We start from the raw sequence: 21,874 nt of genomic DNA, 5'->3' as shown, positions 1-21,874 counted from the left end.
CTACGGAAGACATTATAGGACATCATTAGTGAAAACAAAAAATCAGATGTCCTATCTTGACTTGAAAATAAATGTGATTGATTATGTGTTTTTTTTCTCTTTGTTATCACAATAAATTTTCCATATGGAAAGTATTATAGGACATCCATTGTGAATGCTAAATTAAAGCTGGATTAATATTACTTGTGAGTAAAATTTATATTTTTGCCAAACTCAACTTAAGTTATTTATATTGATATTATTTTAATGTGAATAATATATACTTTTTTCTCAATTTCAGAGCACCGATTGAAAGCCAAGGAAACTGCTGGTACGGATTGGATTCAGACATCGTGCCAAGAGAGACGAGCCCGTATACAAGATGGATCTAGATTGGAATTGTTGTATCATTTGTCAGCGACACACATCTGAACCTTTGAAATGCCCTTTGCAGAATCCTATAGCAAGTCGTGACATGACAGATGCTTATACATCATTTTTGACAAATGTAGAACAGTTCAGAGACATTGATGCACTTCCAACTAACATCTACTTTGGCAGTGATGTTACTGCTGCAGATTTTGTAACCCACCATGCATCTTGGCATAAATCTTGCCATTTGAAATATAACAATTCCAAGTTGACAAGGACGCAAGCAAAGAAAAGGGGTGTCCCCAACACTGTCGAGTCTCAAAGGAGATCAAGTAAGCGCCAAACGATAAACACAGCAAAGTGCATCTTCTGTGACAAAGGACATGAGGACGGTGAGCTCTCTCAAGTTTTAACATATGATGCTGATACCAATATACGATGTATGATCACAGAGCTACATGACACACAGCTTCTTGCTCGAATTGTTGGAGGAGATTTGATTGCGATGGAAGCAAAGTATCATTTAAAATGCCTGACCCATCTGCGAAATCGTTACCGCAGTCTCGTCAGAAAGTTGAGTCGGGAATCACCAAATGTAAATGAAAAAGTGAATGAGTCTAGAGTGTTTGTAGAGCTGACAAGCTACATTGAGATAGCTGTAGACTCTGGGACTTTCCTCTTTAAGCTTTCAGAGATTCATTCACTCTATGTGAATCGTCTTCAGGACATGGGTATCCACAAAGAAGTCAACAAGACTAGGCTGAAGCGTCAACTGCTGGAACACTTCCCAGAGGCACAGGAACAGAACGATGGTAGAAACACGGTTATTGTTTTCAAAGAAGGAATGCGAAATATGTTGAAGGAAGCTTTGAAAAAACGGGATTTCTCAGAAGACGCTGAGATTCTAGCAAAAGCTGCAACGATAATCCGCAAAGACATTTTCAACCATCAATGCTTCAAATTCACTGGCTGTTTCCCAACACAATGTCAAGAAAATTCAATGCCCCCAAGCCTCAAATCACTTGTCTCCTTTATACTTAATGGCCTTAACTTGAAAGATCAAGACAGATGTGAATCACAGGCTTGCCTCACTATAGGACAGACCATTCTCTACAACACAAAGAAGAAAACTCCATCTGAATCAGCTGTTGAAACAAGACATACTCTGGAGCGTGAGCCACCTCTCCCCATTTACATTGGTCTCAATATTCATGGACTGACAAGAAGCAAGAAACTCATCCAGCAATTGTATCAGATGGGTATCAGCATTTCATATGACAGGGTTATGGACCTTGAGGACTGTATTGCCACATCTGTATGTGAGCGATTTGAAGAAGACGGCGTTGTATGCCCTGCTTTTCTCCGGAAAGGGTTGTTTACTGTTGGTGCCCTAGACAACCTAGACCATAACCCTAGCTCAACCACTTCACATGACTCCTTTCATGGGACTGGAATTAGTCTCTTTCAGTTTCCAACACAAACTGATCCTGGTGAGAGCAGACCACCTACTATGATACCCCCTTCTGGTGCAACACAGCAGTCTCTCCCGGTCAGTTATGCTTTTGTCCCTGCTGTAGCTTTAACAACCGCTGCAATTGAAGTACCTGAGAGTAACACAGAGCCAACCAAGACCTGCATAAATGAGGCACTTATCCAGGAAAATAGATGGGTCGAACATGCACTAGCACTGTTAGAGGAGGATGTCACCAATGAAGATGCCATCGTCTGGGCTGCCTATCATGCTTCGCAGCAATTAAGTCTTAATCTAAACCTCTCATTGGTTTATAGTGGATACTGATTGTAATGGTAGACGTGACATCCAATAAGCGACACGCCCAATTCTTGGGCTCGATATTTTGCACTCCTAATGATAATGTTGTATTTCCAGGGTACAATGTTTACAGCTTATCATTCGCAATAATTGATGACCTGGAGTTATAAGCAATGTATTCAGGCCAAAAGCTTCCCCCCCCCCCTAACATTGAGGGCGCCCTTCACATGAAATCACTGAATGTCCCTTTAAATTTACTGGTGATATTGTAATATCAAAATACACATTCAGTGTCCTAAAAATTTATATTTTGATACCAATTTTTGCTATCCATGACTTATATAACCCGGGAAATGTGTTTTTAATTACTGGATGGCGGCCATTTTGGATTTTTTGGTTTTACACGAATACGCGTAAAAATTCGCGAGGGCTCCTCGGCTAATATTGATTAATAGGTCATTAGGAGTGTTCATGCCAAATTTGGTGATTTTGTCCACCGTGTAACGGTAATTTTGCTAAGCCACCCTACTACACGTCAGATTGATTTTCTGGGACTTTATTGAAATGATTCAATCACTCGTTCAACATCTGCTGCACTTGTGCTTCATCGATCGGTACTTTTATGTTTGACAACTTCCAGTCCCCTTAAACGCCGATGCGTACCACTCTGATACTATTCCACGATGGTGGATTCCTTCCATACCTTGTACAGAAATTACGCTGCGTGTTGGACCTTGTTTCAGTGAACCAATCGAGTTTTGTATTTTTAATTAATTTGCTGAAATTCATAGAATTTATTTTTCACTTGGAAGTTGTGGGTTACAATGTGTCAACAAAGGTGGAAAAAGTCTGATTTAATGCATTTTAATTTCAGTCTATAAGGCAAGAAAAGGTGAAATTTTTGAAAGGGGTTGTAGACTTTCTCTAGGCACTGTATTTATGTATAAATAGACTGCTCCCATGCTCTTCTACCTGAAGAAACCTGCATATAGCAACTATGAAAGGCTACACAAGGTAAGCCCTTTGCTGTTTCAAACTCTTCCTAGAGTCCCTCCACACTCCACAGCTGTAACGACATTTACACACAGTACACACAAGAGAATCCCAATGCTACACACAGTGTTGTGGGGGTTACCCCATTGAGACATAATCCACAGGTACGGGACCAGTGGGGCTATTGATGGTATGGGCGTGGCGTGCGCTCGGTTGTTGGAGCCACGCCCCCTTAAGAGTGATTTTGTGTTATAAAAGATGCGTGAGTTCCGATATTAGTTTAGTTCTGTTGGAATAAAGGAGCTTTGATCAAGCCACGAAGTGTCCAGCTCTCCTTCGTTTCCGAGTTCACGACGGACATCCAACATGTTGCTGGGAAGGATAAGACGGTTGCCGATTGTCTCTCCCAGTCCATAGTTGGCGCGGTTCACCTTGGCATCGACTACGCCCGCATGGCGGCCGATCAGATCGCCGACCCGGATGTCCAGGCCTGCAGGGCGGCGGTCACAGGGCTTCGACTGTCTGACCTGCCGTTCAAGGACACGGGCACCATTCTACTGTGCGACGTTTCTTTAGGTCAGCCTCGCCCCGTCGTACCCACCAGCTGGAGACGGCTGGTGTTCGATGCCGTCCACGGTCTTTATCACCCGGGCAGGAAGGCGTCGCAAAAGTTGGTGGCGGCGAAGCTCGTTTGGCACGGGCTCGGGAAGGATGTGTGTGACTGGGCCAACACCTGCGTTGAGTGTCAACGCTCGAAGGTGCATCGCCATACCCAGGCCCCATTGGCACCATTCACAGTGCCCGAGCGACGGTTTGACCAGGTAAACGTGGACCTGGTGCCTTACGACGGGCCTTTCCGCGTTCTGGAGGCCGGGGACATGTCCTTTTTCGGTGGACCGCCTCAAGCCGGCTCACTTGGACCTAGACCAGCCCCCACGGTTGGCCCAACCCCCACGGCGGGGCCGTCCCCCGTCGGGTAAGTCCCCGGTTGGCCCGCCTACCGCCAAGCCGCTAACAGTCCCTGCTCGGGTCATCAGGGATCGTTTCGGCCAGGTGGTTAAGGCCCCCCGAAAACTGACATTGCCCATGCGAGTGAATTCTGTGGGGGGGGGGGGGGGGGGGCGCATGTGGGGGTTACCCCATTGAGACATATTATCCACAGGCACGGGACTAGTGGGGCTATTGATGGTATGGGCGTGGCGTGCACTCGGTTATTGGAGCCACGCCCCCTTAAGAGTGATTTTGTGTTATAAGATGCGTGAGTTCCGGTATTAGTTTAGTTCTGTTGGAATAAAGGAGGTTTGATCAAGCCACGAAGTGTCTCGCTCTCTCGTTGTCCGCTATCACATTGATTTTTCAGTGTGCACAGCCAATGTATATTAAGATTACATCAAAACGAAATTGATCTCCATTTTGTCTCCTCGCAAATGACTTTGCAGTCTGCGAGCGAAGGGGTTTCTGAGTTCACTTACTGTACTCTGTATATTTGGATATAATTGTACTTTAGACCCGGTATTTATAAGTTATCACGTTACACAAAGTGATTTTTGTTTTTCATGGTGAAATTTAAGGTATCTGGTTCCTGAACAAACGATGAATCCCATTTTTAAATGCTCCAACTGTTCTATATTATTGAAACAGTCATTGATTTCCATCTTCAATTATGTAGATATTATTTATATCTGATAAATAATGACCATATCAGTGCATTGTAATCGTCACAATAACGATTTTAGTAAAATGGTGGATCAAATGTTTTCTATTTTTTTATTTAAACATGGGCTAAGGCTCATGATAGAGCTCACACACACACACACACACACACACACACACACACACACACACACACACACACACACACACACACACGGACATACCGACAGAACAAACACTTAACACAGCCACTGAGCTTGGGGGAAGTGACGTCACTACCATCACTTCCAGGGATGCTCTGGGTACCAGCGACGTCATAACAATGGTGCCGCTTTTCTCACTGTACTCAGCGGCACATTTCCTCAAAAGGAAGGCCGAGTCGGCCGACCAATGGGAATTGTCCGTGATCCATCCTTTTCGAGCAAGGAAGCAGCACGTACTATTTTTTAAAGTCTTTGGTTTGACTTGAACCGGTCCAAACTGGAGGGGTGTTTCTTAGGAGACCCCATGTCCTTACTGGATGTCCGTTGGCTCTCTACGGGAGATTATCCACCCTTTGCTGCAGTTGTGATGTTTGATCTTGGTGCCTAATGTCGATACGACATTATTGGTGGCGGCAGCTATGCTGGTCTCAGTGCTTCTTTCTTACAGATAACGTTGACTGATACCGTCCAAAGCTGAATAATGGATCAAGCGGATAGGACAAAGGAGAGAAAGCGTAGGGATAGCGAAGACTTCAAATCTAGAGTGAAAGAAGATTGTGTGCTTCACTTTAGTACTTCAAAAGTGAAAATTTCACACTCTTCTTTGAAACAAAATATGCTGACAAGAGACGACAAGGTGTGCAGGAAATACGACTCCGCCGACTCGCAGAACCACCAGGTTCTGCATCGAGGAAGGAAGACACCTGTGAACTAAAACTAATTTTGCATAAGAGGAGAACCAAGGATACAACAGAGACTGTTATCAGTGAACCTAATCAGATTGGCCAAATCCACTGAATCAAAATCTGAACCATCATGCTCATCACGTAGCTTAAGGAGATCCTCACACAGCATTCTAAGATGTGTGATACCTGCATTTGTTTTTTACTTGAGAATGAAAGAAAACGCCATGAAATACGAGATGGGCTCAGAAACGAACACGCATGCAATGTTGAGCAAATTCAATGGCATCAATGAAGTGGCATCTCGATGCAATGGCAATGGCATCAATGGTTACATGAAATGAGAAACGGGTTCAGAATCTGCCTAACACGGAATGTTGAGCAAATTCAAAGCAATGAAAGTTAGGGTTAAACAGTGCTAGGTTATTAACATTCCGCTGTGGGGAACTACACAAAGCAGCATTGTTTAGTATACTTTATATGCGATGAGCTCGTGGATGTTCAATAACAACATGCTAACATGGACTACACATACACACACGGGTGTTGTTGATGGTTGTGGTCTCAAGTTTCATCGATTTTGTGTGTGTGGTTCTGAGAAAAAAAAGCAAACACCTATTTTGGGGGGGCAACCCCCCCACCCCGTGTGCCTCCTCAGACCCCAATTTTTCCAATGCCTTGAACAAACATTGGTGCATCGCACATGATGAAGGTTGTGGTGAAGTTTCATCAAAATTGTGTGTGTGGTTCTGATTTTTAAAAAGCAAATACCTATTTTGGGGGGCAACCCCCCCACCCCGTGTGCCCTCCTCAGACCCCAATTTTTCCAATGCCTTGAACAAACATTGGTACATCGCACATGATGAAGGTTGTGGTGAGGTTTCATAAAAATTGTGTGCGTAGGTTCTATTGTATCAAAATTGTACTTTGGCCCCTGGTAGACCCCCTTAGACCCCGATCTTTTTTAATGGCGTCAACAAACGTTAGTCACGACACAACAAATATAATTTGTGCCAAATTTGGTCGCAATCCCATCAGCGGTTTCGGAGAAGAAGTTTCAAGTGTTTACGGACACGCCATCGCATAAGCTCCCCTGAACTTCGATCCAGGTGAACTAAAAATCGGGGTCTAAGTCAGTCTATGGGGGAGGGGGGTTGCCCCCCCCAAAAAGGTATTTGCTTTCTTCTCAGAAACTACACCCACAATTTCGATGAAACCATACCACAACCTTCAACACCGATGATGCACCAAAATGTGTTCACGGCATTAAAAAAAAATCGGGCTCTGAGGGAGTTATGTAGGGGGTTGCCCCCCCCCCCCCCAAAGTAGGTATTTGCTATTTTCTCTGAAACTACACGCACAATTTCAATGAAACTTTACCACTACCTTCATCACCTGTGATGCATCAACGTTTGTTCACAGAATTAAAAAAAATCTGGGTTTAAGGGGATATGTTGAAGGGTTTGACCCCTAAAATGGATATTTGCTCCCTTCTTCAAAACTACACACATCATTCTGATGAAACTTGATCACAACCTTCATCACTCGTGATGTACCAACATTTGTTCAAGGCATTAGAAAAATCAGGGTCTAAGAAGGTATACAGGAAGGGGGGGGGGGGGCTTCCCCCAAAATAGCTCTTTTTTTGTTTGCTTGCTTAAAGTCTTATGATTACGTTAGTATGATTCTACATGCTGCCCTGTCTGCTAGCAACTGTTGAAATTGGTTCAAACTACCGTGATAGTTTAAAATACATTTTAGTCATGTAGTATACTGCCTTATTCTACCAGGTGAATGCCCAGGGGTATTGCCCCTATTTTTTTCTTTTTAACCCGATGATGTATAGGGGTCGCGGCCAATAAAATGGTATTTGAATGCTGCTATCATCGATATTGATTTTAAACCCTATGATGTACAGGAGTCCCAGCCAATAAAATGGTATTTGGATGCTACCATCATGCATAGCTATTTGAAACCCTCCCTATAATGTATAGGAGTATCGGCCAATAAAATGGTATTTGGATGCTACCATCATGCATAGCTATTTGAAACCCTCCCTATAATGTATAGGAGTATCGGCCAATAAAATGGTATTTGGATGCTACCATCATGCATAGTTATTTGAAACCCTCCCTATAATGTATAGGAGTATCGGCCAATAAAATGGTATTTGGATGCTACCATCATGCATAGCTATTTGAAACCCTCCCTATAATGTATAGGAGTATCGGCCAATAAAATGGTATTTGGATGCTACCATCATGCATAGCTATTTGAAACCCTCCCTATAATGTATAGGAGTATCGGCCAATAAAATGGTATTTGGATGCTACCATCATGCATAGCTATTTGAAACCCTCCCTATAATGTATAGGAGTATCGGCCAATAAAATGGTATTTGGATGCTACCATCATGCATAGCTATTTGAAACCCTCCCTATAATGTATAGGAGTATCGGCCAATAAAATGGTATTTGGATGCTACCATCATGCATAGCTATTTGAAACCCTCCCTATAATGTATAGGAGTATCGGCCAATAAAATGGTATTTGGATGCTACCATCATGCACAGCTATTTGAAACCCTCCCTATAATGTATAGGAGTATCGGCCAATAAAATGGTATTTGGATGCTACCATCATGCATAGCTATTTGAAACCCTCCCTATAATGTATAGGAGTATCGGCCAATAAAATGGTATTTGGATGCTACCATCATGCATAGCTATTTGAAACCCTCCCTATAATGTATAGGAGTATCGGCCAATAAAATGGTATTTGGATGCTACCATCATGCATAGCTATTTGAAACCCTCCCTATAATGTATAGGAGTATCGGCCAATAAAATGGTATTTGGATGCTACCATCATGCATAGCTATTTGAAACCCTCCCTATAATGTATAGGAGTATCGGCCAATAAAATGGTATTTGGATGCTACCATCATGCATAGCTATTTGAAACCCTCCCTATAATGTATAGGAGTATCGGCCAATAAAATGGTATTTGGATGCTACCATCATGCATAGCTATTTGAAACCCTCCCTATAATGTATAGGAGTATCGGCCAATAAAATGGTATTTGGATGCTACCATCATGCATAGCTATTTGAAACCCTCCCTATAATGTATAGGAGTATCAGCCAATAAAATGGTATTTGGATGCTACCATCATGCATAGCTATTTGAAACCCTCCCTATAATGTAGAGGAGTATCGGCCAATAAAATGGTATTTGGATGCTACCATCATGCATAGCTATTTGAAACCCTCCCTATAATGTATAGGAGTATCGGCCAATAAAATGGTATTTGGATGCTACCATCATGCATAGCTATTTGAAACCCTCCCTATAATGTATAGGAGTATCGGCCAATAAAATGGTATTTGGATGCTACCATCATGCATAGCTATTTGAAACCCTCCCTATAATGTATAGGAGTATCGGCCAATAAAATGGTATTTGGATGCTACCATCATGCATAGCTATTTGAAACCCTCCCTATAATGTATAGGAGTATCGGCCAATAAAATGGTATTTGGATGCTACCATCATGCATAGCTATTTGAAACCCTCCCTATAATGTATAGGAGTATCGGCCAATAAAATGGTATTTGGATGCTACCATCATGCATAGCTATTTGAAACCCTCCCTATAATGTATAGGAGTATCGGCCAATAAAATGGTATTTGGATGCTACCATCATGCATAGCTATTTGAAACCCTCCCTATAATGTATAGGAGTATCAGCCAATAAAATGGTATTTGGATGCTACCATCATGCATAGCTATTTGAAACCCTCCCTATAATGTATAGGAGTATCGGCCAATAAAATGGTATTTGGATGCTACCATCATGCATAGCTATTTGAAACCCTCCCTATAATGTATAGGAGTATCGGCCAATAAAATGGTATTTGGATGCTACCATCATGCATAGCTATTTGAAACCCTCCCTATAATGTATAGGAGTATCGGCCAATAAAATGGTATTTGGATGCTACCATCATGCATAGCTATTTGAAACCCTCCCTATAATGTATAGGAGTATCGGCCAATAAAATGGTATTTGGATGCTACCATCATGCATAGCTATTTGAAACCCTCCCTATAATGTATGGGAGTATCAGCCAATAAAATGGTATTTGGATGCTACCATCATGCATAGCTATTTGAAACCCTCCCTATAATGTATAGGAGTATCAGCCAATAAAATGGTATTTGGATGCTACCATCATGCATAGCTATTTGAAACCCTCCCTATAATGTATAGGAGTATCGGCCAATAAAATGGTATTTGGATGCTACCATCATGCATAGCTATTTGAAACCCTCCCTATAATGTATAGGAGTATCGGCCAATAAAATGGTATTTGGATGCTACCATCATGCATAGCGATTTGAAACCCTCCCTATAATGTATAGGAGTATCGGCCAATAAAATGGTATTTGAATGCTGCTATCATGGATATTTATTTTGAACGAGAAATAAATTGTTGATTTATATATACAGTACGGTGCACCAAAAACTCTGGTGGTTAGATTCAAATTCAACCAAATGCCAATCATATTTGCCAACAGTATTAGCCAATAATAGCAAATGGTAATCCAGTTTGCTAATCAGGATTACCACATCTGCAGTTTCTGTAATGCGATTTAAAAACAAACAACAATGTGGTGAAATCTCTTGTTGCCATGTTGGAAGCTTTTGAACACAACCATATACTTCTGCAGGCTTTAGATCTTGCAGGTCGACACTGGTCCTGAATAAAGGTGAAACTTGATGTTCAGGATTGTTGGGATGCTGGAAAAACATGTTTTGATCCCTTCTGGAATGTTTTAAATACAGTACATACTGTTACGTTTGTGGGGGTAGGGATACTTTAGTCCAGGTATATTTGTATAGATTAGCATGCTCCGATTGTCATGAAGAAGAAGAACCACCATGTAATAAGTAGGGCATTTGTTTAGACCGGATGCCGTGTAAGGTGTATCTTACCCGGATGTCGTGTAATGTGATGAAACAAATAGAAAACATAATGGATAGAATGAGAGGGGATATCAATGCCCAAAAGGAACAAACGAAGGGAATGAGTGACGAAAGGAGGGAAATAAAAGAGGATGTTAATAAAAATGGGGAACTGATGGGAGGAATGAGTGAAAAAAATGATGGTTGGCCGAGTGAATTAAAGGAAGAACAAAAGAATGATACAATTGGGGCACAGGAGAAGCCATGGGTGGCAGAATTTGAATCAAAACGGGGGGGATTAACAGTGGGAATGGAAGTGTGAGACCCAAGTTGATGTGCTTCGGGCACAGGAGAGGGAAAATTTGAATACGGCATGTTCAGAGGTAAATGGGGGAAACTCAAATTTAAATGGGGAATGTTTGGCTGAGGAAGACCTGGAAGGTTATCAGGCTGGTGTGGATGTCACCATGCACCAACAGGGGAAGGAATTTGGAATTTTGCAGCACCAGCGCGGTTGTGCTAAGCAACAGGGGGGGTACCAATATTGGAGGTCCGTGTGACGGAACCGGACCGGGTGTTTATTGATAAAGGCCTGTGGGGGCCGCCATTGACTGGGGATGATGATAAGATTAATGATTTGACCCAGCGGCTGGACACCTGTGACAGTACCATCGAGGAGGAGGTTGCTCAGGTCCAACAGAGCCTGGTAGATGAGGTGAGTCGGTCCGAGGATGAGAATTAAAGTGACCGAGGGGACCCTCACCACAAACAACCATTGGGCACAGGAGGCTCCAAAACTGAATACCCAGTTGGGGGGGAAGGGGGGTGGTGTTTTGGCTCTGAGGTGGATTTGGACATGGAAGAGTCGGGAAATAGAGCCTTAGAAAAACTGATCCCCGCAATTAATTTGGAACTGCTGCAGGGAGGGGCATAACAACCCAAGGAAGGGGTTGTTACCTGCAGCTGCGGTTTGGCACGCGATACCAAATTTTTAAAAAAAAAATTTAAATTTAAATGGGAGATTGATTTGGAGCAGCCTTGGAGGGAATTGGTCCCAGGGCTGTGGAATTCGGACCAGGAGAGGTCATTGGGGTCGACCTCGTGTTTGGCTGTTTATTGGGGGGCTGTGCTGGTGAGATTTGGACGTGGAGTCCGACCATGGGTGTCATGGTACGGCCTGGGCCACACGGGAGGTCTGGTGGAGTGTAGCGTCCCTTGTCCATTGGGGCACCACCCGAGCGTGTGTCTCGGACCGGCAGGGTCACCGGACCCTGGTGGGGGTTAAGACCTCCAGGGGTCCGAGGTGGTTTCTCACAGGTACCTGGGATGGTGCATAAAGAGGACCACTAGGACTAGGGGGAGGTGTTGTAGGCCACGCTTTGATGGTGGCACCATGGACGGCCAACACGGGCCTGATGTGGTGACCACCCGGGTATGCGGCCTGACAGCTTCTCCGTGAGACTCTGGGACAGCCAGCATGTGATGACCTGCCATGCTGTGCTGGTCTATGGACGTGGGTCGATCCGCATGGACGGGGATGGATTATAGCCCACTGGACAACCATTGGGGCATCTGTGGAACATGATGGTGTGAGAGTGATCTTCCACAGATATTCCGTTGTGATTTGTGGACTCTCGGCTTGGGAAGAGAGCCATCGGATTGTTGAATTGGGAATTTGGAACGAGCCAAGCATATGGGGCCATACTCGGCTGGAAGGTGTATGGAGAAGCACCCTTATTTGGTGAAATTCGTGAATTGTGAAAAATAATTGGCACGGGTAATCTGAGGGTTACATGCAAATTTAAGGGTGAATTTTGTGAGGCCAAGGTGGACACCACACAGTGACACAATTGTTGATCCAGGTGTGTTAGACCAAAGTGTTGGAGGCTGGGATAAAATTGATAGAGTAGTAGGACACAGCCTTCAACTGGCTACGGGAGCGATGGCGCCGATATTTGGGACACGGGATTGTGGAGATGTAGTTGGATAGTCTGGGGGTCAACGTGGTGCTTTGGGTGTCCGAGGTGTGTGGACCATGTCTTCTGGGATGAGTCTCCGTGGGGAGCATGGCTGTCAACTAGACCTTAGGCGTGGTCAAGTGTGGGTGGGCACTGGGGGCTGCAGTTGAGTAGACTGGGGGATGTGAGAGGTGCAGAAGACATGATGAGGATGTCATGCACTGCGACCGCTCCCCCCAGGTCCGAGGTTTTCGGAATGGTGGAGTTGGCAGCAGGTGCTCACCACATTGGCCAGCTAGGGCTAGTGGCGCCGTGTTCCTCACAGGGGGCCGAAGGATGGATGTTGGGTCGCACCCTTATGGACACTCATGGGCCATGTTGGCGTTTTGGCTCCTCCACTTATCCCGATGGCCCTTGCACGGGAGAAAGGCAGAGCTGTCGTAGCCAAATGTAGTCGTGTAGTGAAGAGCACCAGAGGAGGCGGATCCATATACTTGCCAGTTCAGCAGATAAAAAGGAAATTTTGAAAAATTTGATTGGTCCCATGGGATAAATTTGGGATTCAGTAGGGTGGATGGCACTCATGGACCCGACCACCCTGCAAATACCTGCACATCAAGGTAGAGGTAAGGCCTTGATGTTTACTGTCCCAGGCTTCAGGAGTTGCTCATTTTAAATTTGGACATGAGTAATTTGGAATGGGGGGGGGGGGTGAGAGTGATGGCATGGCCGGTGAGGGGATTGGAACAATGGAACATGTGCCACAAAGTGTCTTGTGGGTGGCGTTTGTTTATGTGTCAAGGTTTTTGGTGTTTTTGTGTGGTCGAGAGGATGGAAATTGAGTGATGATTCATGAAATGTGTTTGGAAATGTGATTGAGATGTGAATGGGGATTTCACATGGAAGCAGGCCATCACAGCACCTTTTTATGACATCGTTTATGGAAATATGTGGTTGAGAATTGAATGGCAGCAGGGGGAAGAAATGTTTTTGTGGATTTTGTGGGTGGGAAAGGTGTGCATGTCCACAGGTATGGATCAAGCTCTGTAGGAGCGGTGACTGCGGCCCCCTCTGCGGTAATTTCCCCTAGGCAGCCAGTGGTGTCTGGAAATTGGGAGCTCGTCGGCGGGGGTGGGGGAGGTCTGTTTGGGCGCCCTGCGGTATGGAGAGACCCACGGCGACCCGTGAGGCAGTGTGGAAGCCTGGGACAATGGAGTCTGGTGTGGAGACCTCCCCGGCGGGATAATAGCGTAAGGAGTTGTTTGGCTGTCAGGGGGCCAAGAGTTAAGGGGGGGGGGGGGGGGTGGGTGAAGAAGTCGTAAGTCGGGCGACTTGTTTTTGGACTGCGGGCACCACAACTTGAAGCAGCCCCACCATCTTTCTTGTACGGTACCTCCCCGCTGCCTAGTAGAAACGCACACACATGTGTAACGACATCTATGCCATGGTCCTGCAGGGGGGTGAAATACGTGCTTTGATGATTTTTTTTGAAATGTGTGTGAATGGTTATGGGATTTGTGTGAATGAATGGGGACGAAATCCACCGAGCCATGTCACTCACCTTTAACACCAGGACAGGGCCCGTGGAAATTTGGCGTACATTGGGATGGCCCCCCAGGTAACGTTGGGTATTGTGGCATCCACTGGGGGGACTCGGTCTTTAGACAGGGGTTGTATAAATGTTTTTGGAGTTTTTGCATTTTTGTAAGTTGATGGTTAAGTTTTGTGGTTAAGGTAGTTGTTTTGTGTTTTTTGACCTTTTTCTTCCTGCCCCAGGAGTTAGGAGCAAGGATTTCACAGTTCCGGGGGGGGGGGGGGGCTGTGTTACGTTTGTGGGGGTAAGGATACTTTAGTCCAGGTAGATTTGTATAGATTAGCATGCTCCGAGTGTTGTGAAGAAGAAGAACCACCATGTAATAAGTAGGGAATTTGTTTAGCCCAGATGTCGTGTAAGGTGTATCTTCGTCCCCATTACGAGGGGTGGGGTATGTTAATTAGCTCAGGGATTTTGGGTAATTTATCCCTTGTGTGTCGTTACCTCTGTAATTTATTTCCTTTGTCCCTTTTGGCACCACACCATAGACACTAGCAGAATCGCCCATTAAACAGCTCACTAATAATAAAACCTACCGGAAGCCAGGACATTGAGCGCTGCCGCTAATGACATTGACTTTGGAAGCGCACAGGACGGGCGGGCCGAGGGCTGCACCCAGAAGGGCAGTGATTTGTCAGGGTTTTGATTGGCACAAGGCCGGGGTAAAATGGGACTTGCTGATAGGAGCAAGGAAGGACTGGTAAGGAGCGACTCGCTGATTGCCGAAGCACCCCAGATGACGTCAGAGCCTGGGTGATAAAAGAACGGGCTCGCGGGCATTTTCGCACTCTTCTTGGATCCTCGCTCTGACCGATTCCCCCTTGCGCCTGCTTGTTTTGAACTTTGTTGGAGAACGATCGCATTTTTATCTCTCTCCGCATCAACGCCCGTTTGGTTCTTCTCTGATTTTGGATCTCATCGCGGGCGGCCGTGTGCCGATATCTTGCTGGTGGTCGTGAGGAGGAAGAGCCACGGCTTTCCATGCACGAGCGATGGGTGGACGAGCGCTGCTGGCCCACTGCAGTGCGACACACAGCGAGGCATAGGTACCCACCAACGAACGGGGGGTTCCCGCCAGCAAGCGTGCGGTTCCCGCCAAAACCCTGAGACGATTTTGACGACCCCCGACGAGACCCCACCAGCCGATTTGAGTTGAGTCCCCTACATCAATTACACATTTGCTTTTACCGTTCTATTTCCCATTGTCCATATTTAATTCTGTGTGTGGGAGCGCTCCATATGGGAATTTTAGTGTTACCGTGTTTTATTTTGTACCGGCAATTTCCTAATAAATCCAGTATTTATTTTTGTACATTTTAAATCCGTTTCGTGTGAGTTTATTTATTACAAGTGAAGACTGCATCGGGGAAGCCGTTCAGGTAAGGCTCCGGTTTCCTCTCTCCCTCTTGTTGAGTCCCTTACATCAATTACACATTTGCTTTTACCGTTCTATTTCCCATTGTCCATATTTAATTCTGTGTGTGGGAGCGCTCCATATGGGAATTTTAGTGTTACCGTGTTTTATTTTGTACCGGCAATTTCCTAATAAATCCAGTATTTATTTTTGTACATTTTAAATCCGTTTCGTGTGAGTTTATTTATTACAAGTGAAGACTGCATCGGGGAAGCCGTTCAGGTAAGGCTCCGGTTTCCTCTCTCCCTCTTCCTCCCCCACGCGTATTATCCGCCATTTGATTGAACGCCTCGGAGTAACAGCTCATTTGGTCATCCGTGCTACCCTACGGTGTTCACCACACAAGGTAGACACGTGACAATACTTATTTTAAACATTGCTTTTGACACAATAGTCAAGAAACGACTCATTGGCCCGGTGCAATGGTAAACCATTCTTTGCACCCCGCTTGTCTAAAGAATTAGAATTTTGTATATTAAATCGAGGCTCATGTAACTGGAAGATAGGTTAGAGGCAATTGAACAGCAGTGGGATCATAATGGATAGTGTAAAAACAAATGTAGACTGTGGGACCAATCATTAGTCGCCGTCAGAGATAATTATTTTGGTTACGCCCCTTTTGGCTTTATAAGCTACCTGTGCAGGCAGCCAAGCACATCGGGAGACTACTATTGCTTGGGTCCTCTGCGATAGTACTTCCTGTTTGCCGCAGCTAGGGTGCTGTGCTTGGTTGCATCGGCTCAAGAAGTGTATTTCCGAGTTTTGGTACTCCATTGAATTCCTGGCTGTCCAGTGGGTGTGTGCATGTAACCAGCAGACGAAGAGGTACAGTGGAGTGTTTCCACCGTGTTCTGGGTAACCCCAGATCGCTTGTGAAAAGGATATTAATTTGTTCAGTGCTGTCAGCTGCTGTTCCTTTGATAGGTTTTATTACTTGGCTGCTATTTGTCTTTTGGGATATTCTCAAGTTTAATAAAGTGTTGTATTGTGCTCTCCTACCAAACTTTCAAATAAATTCTAGTAATTTGAAATCTCTGTTTGTGCAGTTAATTGAACACGTACCTTTGGGGGAATTGCCGTCAAATTATTTATTTATGGTCTCCCACCCCATATTGGGGAAGTGGTGTCGTCTGTAGACACACTACCAGGAGCCCTGGACTCCCCTGGGTGTCACACAAACAAGAGAAAAATGACCACAGTGTGGTCACCAGCTGCGACGTGTAGAATCATGAGGATATCCGTTGCAATATGCACTACCAAATTCGACCAGTCATTAAATTATACGGATGCACTAGCGTCTTTTTGTTTTTCAGTTCTGGTCTTGTCCTTTGTTTTGCGACGCAACATGCTTCATCAACTGATTACATATAATGTATTAGTCAGGTTCACTATGTCAATAAATTATATTTCGTTCAAAATCATGGTAGATTAGCAAACCTATACATTTTTGGAAAGGTTATAGCATAAGGAAACTAAAAATCAATGTTTACATTTGGAGATACCTGTATGGCGGCCATTTTGGATTTTCAAAATGGCCACTGTAAAATACATATTTTGTTCTGTTTCTGCCTCTAATTACCCTAAAACTTTAAAAAATATACTAAACCTATATTTTCAAGGACAAGGAATCCAATGAAAGTATCAAATTAGTGCTATGGGGAATGGTAAGACACGAATCAAAGGTTTTGAATTGCAAAATACTGTCTTTATATTCGCGATAAGTTGCATAATCAAATACATGTTATCATTTTGTACAGGCAGTTAATAACATCAAAATGTGTCACAATAATTCATATCACCAAACATACACAGGCAGTCAGCAAAATCATATATACACATGCAGTCAGTGTAACTTCACATCTACACAGGCAGTCAATGACAAAATATACACAGGCAGTCAATGGCATCAAACATACACGATTACAGAATATGCCATTTAGAGTTCGTCATCACTGTCCTGTGTGTCGTATCCGACAATATAGTCCGCATCGTTTTCACAGTCCGTTCCACACAAGCAAAGGTCGGTCAAATTGATTGGCAAATCGAATTGGTCGAATGGTCGATTGAATCGAATCGATCGAATGGTCGAATAGTCGATCGAAGCGATTGGTCGAATGGTCGAATTGGTCGAATGGAATTGGTCGATTGGTCGAATTGGTCGAATCAAATTGGTCGGAATTGGCAAATGTAAACATTGATTTTCAGATTTTCCATGTAATAACGTTTCCAAAAATGTATAGGTTTGCTAATCTACCATGATTTTGAACGAAAAAACATAGTGAACCTGACTATATGGACGTGAATGTTATTTCTGTTAATGTTAATTCATTAATGTTACTTATTAATGTTAATTCTGGGTGGCAGAGGGATAATTTGAAACGGGCTTGGTCAGTAGGGGAAGTCTGAGTGTATGCACATGCGCTATTCAATAATTACACCTAATTTGTGTCAAGTTCTGTGAAACGAGATTGATATGAAAACATTCATGTTGTCTTTGTTGCTAAATTTATTCTGGTTTCCTCAAACAAATCGCGATTTTAGTCTGCGATGTTCTTACCTCATACCAACGCACGCCCGAGTGTATGCGCATGCGCTATTCAAAAAGGCACCCCAACAACAAGAAGAACAAAGCGGTCCTCTCATGGAGCTGCTCGTCGCAGCTAAAAAGGCACCCCAACAACATCAACGCGGTCCTCTCATAGAGCTGCTCGTCACAGCTAAAAAGGCACCCCAACAACATCAACGCGGTCCTCTCATAGAGCTGCTCGTCACAGCTAAAAAGGCACCCCAACAACATCAACGCGGTCCTCTCATAGAGCTGCTCGTCACAGCTAAAAAGGCACCCCAACAACATCAACGCGGTCCTCTCATGGAGCTGCTCGTCGCAGCTAAAAAGAGGGAAGGAAATAGTTTTACCTGTAAAAGGGTTGGGTTAATGGGGATTGTAATAAATGTGAAATTGTGGTGTATCATTTTAAAAGCCCTACAGGAAAGTGGGTTTGTACTGTCTCGAAGGTAGTTTAACATATTGGAAGACGGACAAGAACTAGAAAGCATTTGAAAGTGCAAAGCCCTCCGCATCCATTTGTATTCAGCCATCTTCTACCGTATGCTCCAATAACAAAAACAGTTTAAAAAAATAAATGAAAATTGATGATTTTATACAGCCTTGACCTTTGAGCTTTAGATCTAACAATAACCAGATTCTATTTTTTGATTGGTCAACTAATTCTGTGCCCCAATATGCAAATTCATAAATTTCCAAGTAAATTGAATGAAAATTGACGATTTTATGCAACCTTAACCTTTGACCTTTTGATCTAAAAACAAACAAGCAATCGACTCCTACCTTTTTTTTTTATAAGTGAACCAATTAATTGACCCAATATGCAAATTCTTTAAATTTCAGGTCAATCAGGTGAAAATTGGTGATTTTACGCAACGTTGACCTTTGACCTTTTAATCTAAAAAAGCAATCGGCTTGTAGCTTTTGATTGGTGAACGAATTCAGTGACCCAACCAATATGCAAATTTTTAAAATTTCAGGTCAATTGAATGAACATTGTCAGTTTTATGTGACGTTCACCTTTGACCCTCAGACCAAATTATTAATTTTCCTTCTCCATATGCTCATAAAAAACCTTTGTTGAAAATTGGATGACAAAACTCATGGTAAATTGAAATTTCAGGTCAATTGGAGGAAAATTGATGATTTTAGGTGGTGCTGACCTTTGACCTTTTGACACACGGGCGCGCGCGCACACACACACACACACACACACACACACACACACACACACACACACACACGTGTTTACAATACCCCATCTCCTCCTGCGCAGGGGACGGACTAACAAGCCAATTATATTTTGTCCCCCCATTGGAGGAAGATCCTCTTGTGTTCAGGCCGTTGGTGCTACTATGGTTGGCAGCGATTGCCCCGAAAGCATTGGCGGAAAGAGAGTGGCAATTATATGTGTGGGAAAATTGCATGCTCAGTCAGGGTCGCCCACATAGCTCAGATGGCAGAGCATTGGTCCAGTTTTACAGAGGACCTGGGTTAGATTCCTGGTCTGGGCATGTAATTTTCCCACATATATCAATTTAGTACATTTCAATGCAAGCTTTACAGGTTTACCCATGTAACACATGAGATACACCAGAGGCAGACAATGTTTACATACTCTCGCAAGATGTGCATTATGGCACATTTGGACAACCATACTTTTCTCCACAAGCATTAACCAATACATTCGTCAACCTAACATGAGGATTGTTTAATTAATTATTTGTATCAAACAAACACGGTTTACTCGATCACACAATCAAATCTAATAATTTTTACTCACATAGATCATATAAGCAATGTAAATTTAAGTTACGTTTACGATTCAATAAAACTGCATCGTCATTGAGACACAACCACATTGGTTCAATAGTACCAGCGACAAGAATAATCATAAAGCATCTCAGCATTCCTAAAGGAATACGACCATAGTACAAAGTGAAATGAGAATGCTGTTCGATCCGTCCGAATCTCACATCAGCCAACAATGATCGAATACGGAGACCACGTCCCGACGATGAGAGATGAGATGGCAGCAGCTTTCTCAACATGCCGGATGTAACATATGGGAGGTTTGCGAATTAATCACTTTACTCACAGGAGGCTCGCAAATTAATCACTTACAATAACGTCTACCATAACCTTATTTATGTTTTGAATATCTACCATAACCATTTTTCTGTCTTTGTCTGTGAGCAGGCTATCTCAAAAAGTTGGGGACGGATTCCAACGACACTTGGTGGAAAAGTTTGGTGTGTGATAAGGACGAATTGATTCAATTTTGGTGTAGATCCAGATCCAATAATTTTTTTAGTGATTGTTAATCACCATTGAGAGGAGATTGGGCCAAAACGATATATAGCACGATATTTCAAAAATTTGTGGACGGGTTATTACAAAACCTGGTGGATGAGTTGTGTAGATGACAAGAACAAGCCGATTAGATTTTGGTTGAGGTCCAGATGCAGATGCCTCCCATCAGTGGGATACAAACGTAAATTGTTTAGCCTGGCGGTTCGATTTCATTTGTTTCGCATACGGTTTGTGCAGATAATGCAATTTCAAAAGCAAATAAATCAGGAATTTGGACAAAATTTTCCGACATCTTACTTGAGACTCAGCAGATCGATGTATTTACTAAGGTCATACAGGATGGGGGCAGGAAGCCTGGTGTTGGCTTAGCGGTTAGTGTGCCGGCTTGGGATCCTAGGATCCTGGGTTTGAATCCCGGTCGATCGCTGAATTAACACCAGGGGGGTTGACTCAGCCTGTCATCCTTCCGAGGTCGGAAAATTGAGTACCAGTTCACCGGTAATTCCTTGTGTGTCGAAAGAGGCGACCAACAGGGTTGGCGGCAGGAAGGGCATCCGGCCATAAAACATTGTTTCAAAAAGGGGACCAAGGTGCCCGAAAAAGGCCAACCCCTGCTCTGCAGGGAAAAATGGCCTCGAAAGGTGGTCTCATACAGGATGGGGCAGAAGTATTGCACTTACCTGTCTAGTCAGGGTTCCATTCTTGTCCAAACTATGAACTATCGGGTCGGTGTTTCATATGCCAGGTGTTGCATCCAAAGTGCGTGATTCCATGGATGGAAGTTATGTCAGGTGGTCCGTTTGCTAGCATTAGTTGGTGCATGTTAAAGATCCCATGGGATCTGTTGTGAAATGAGTGTGGTGAAAGAAGTAATTGTATATAAGTAGGGATCGAATGACAAAGGAACAAAACAGTTTCCGTTACCCTGCCAATGTGGCATCTAATTCCCTTCCTCAGATCTGGCGACCAAAACCGAACACAATATTCAAGATGAGGTCTCACTGTATTCCTGTACAGTGTAAACAATCTCTTTTGATCTATAAATTAACCCTCTACGAAAACAATGTAAACTCCGATTAGTTCTACCTATAGCTGTCTCTACCTATACCCCCACCTCCCCATCCTGCATCTATTACCACCTCCAAATCTTTCTTCTGTGTTACACAATCCAGAGCTGCCCCTCATTTTCATTGTTCTTACCAATCCTCAGCACCTTGTATTTCTTTACGTTAAACTGAATCTGCTAATCTTTTGTCCAATCCATTAAAATTTATCTGGGCTTTCCTAAATGTGATCACCACTCTCTGTTTTGATGTTGATCGTGATGATGGATTCCATGACCTTGCTGATGATTTGCAAGGAAGCCGAAGTTCTGTAGTTAAGGGGATCAGTTTTTGCACCATGT

General features: G+C 43.7%; 1 protein-coding gene and 1 long non-coding RNA gene across 2 annotated transcripts in view; one reads left to right on the top strand and one right to left on the bottom strand.

Moving 5' to 3' along the window:
- The window catches only part of LOC137432675 (dimethylaniline monooxygenase [N-oxide-forming] 2), a 122,093-nt gene that overhangs the window by 94,789 nt on the left and 5,430 nt on the right, over positions 1–21,874 (bottom strand). The window lies entirely within an intron of this gene.
- Positions 16,196–21,874, top strand: part of LOC137432676 (uncharacterized) — a 98,330-nt gene continuing 92,651 nt past the window's right edge. Inside the window, exon 1 of the long non-coding RNA XR_010985550.2 lies at positions 16,196–16,415. This is a non-coding gene — a long non-coding RNA (uncharacterized LOC137432676). The remainder of the gene's footprint in view (positions 16,416–21,874) is intronic.

Source organism: Myxine glutinosa, chromosome 8 (genome assembly GCF_964187855.1).
Source record: "Myxine glutinosa chromosome 8, kmMyxGlut1.1, whole genome shotgun sequence".
NCBI lineage: Eukaryota > Metazoa > Chordata > Myxini > Myxiniformes > Myxinidae > Myxine > Myxine glutinosa.
This window is presented reverse-complemented; position numbering and strand designations above follow the sequence as displayed.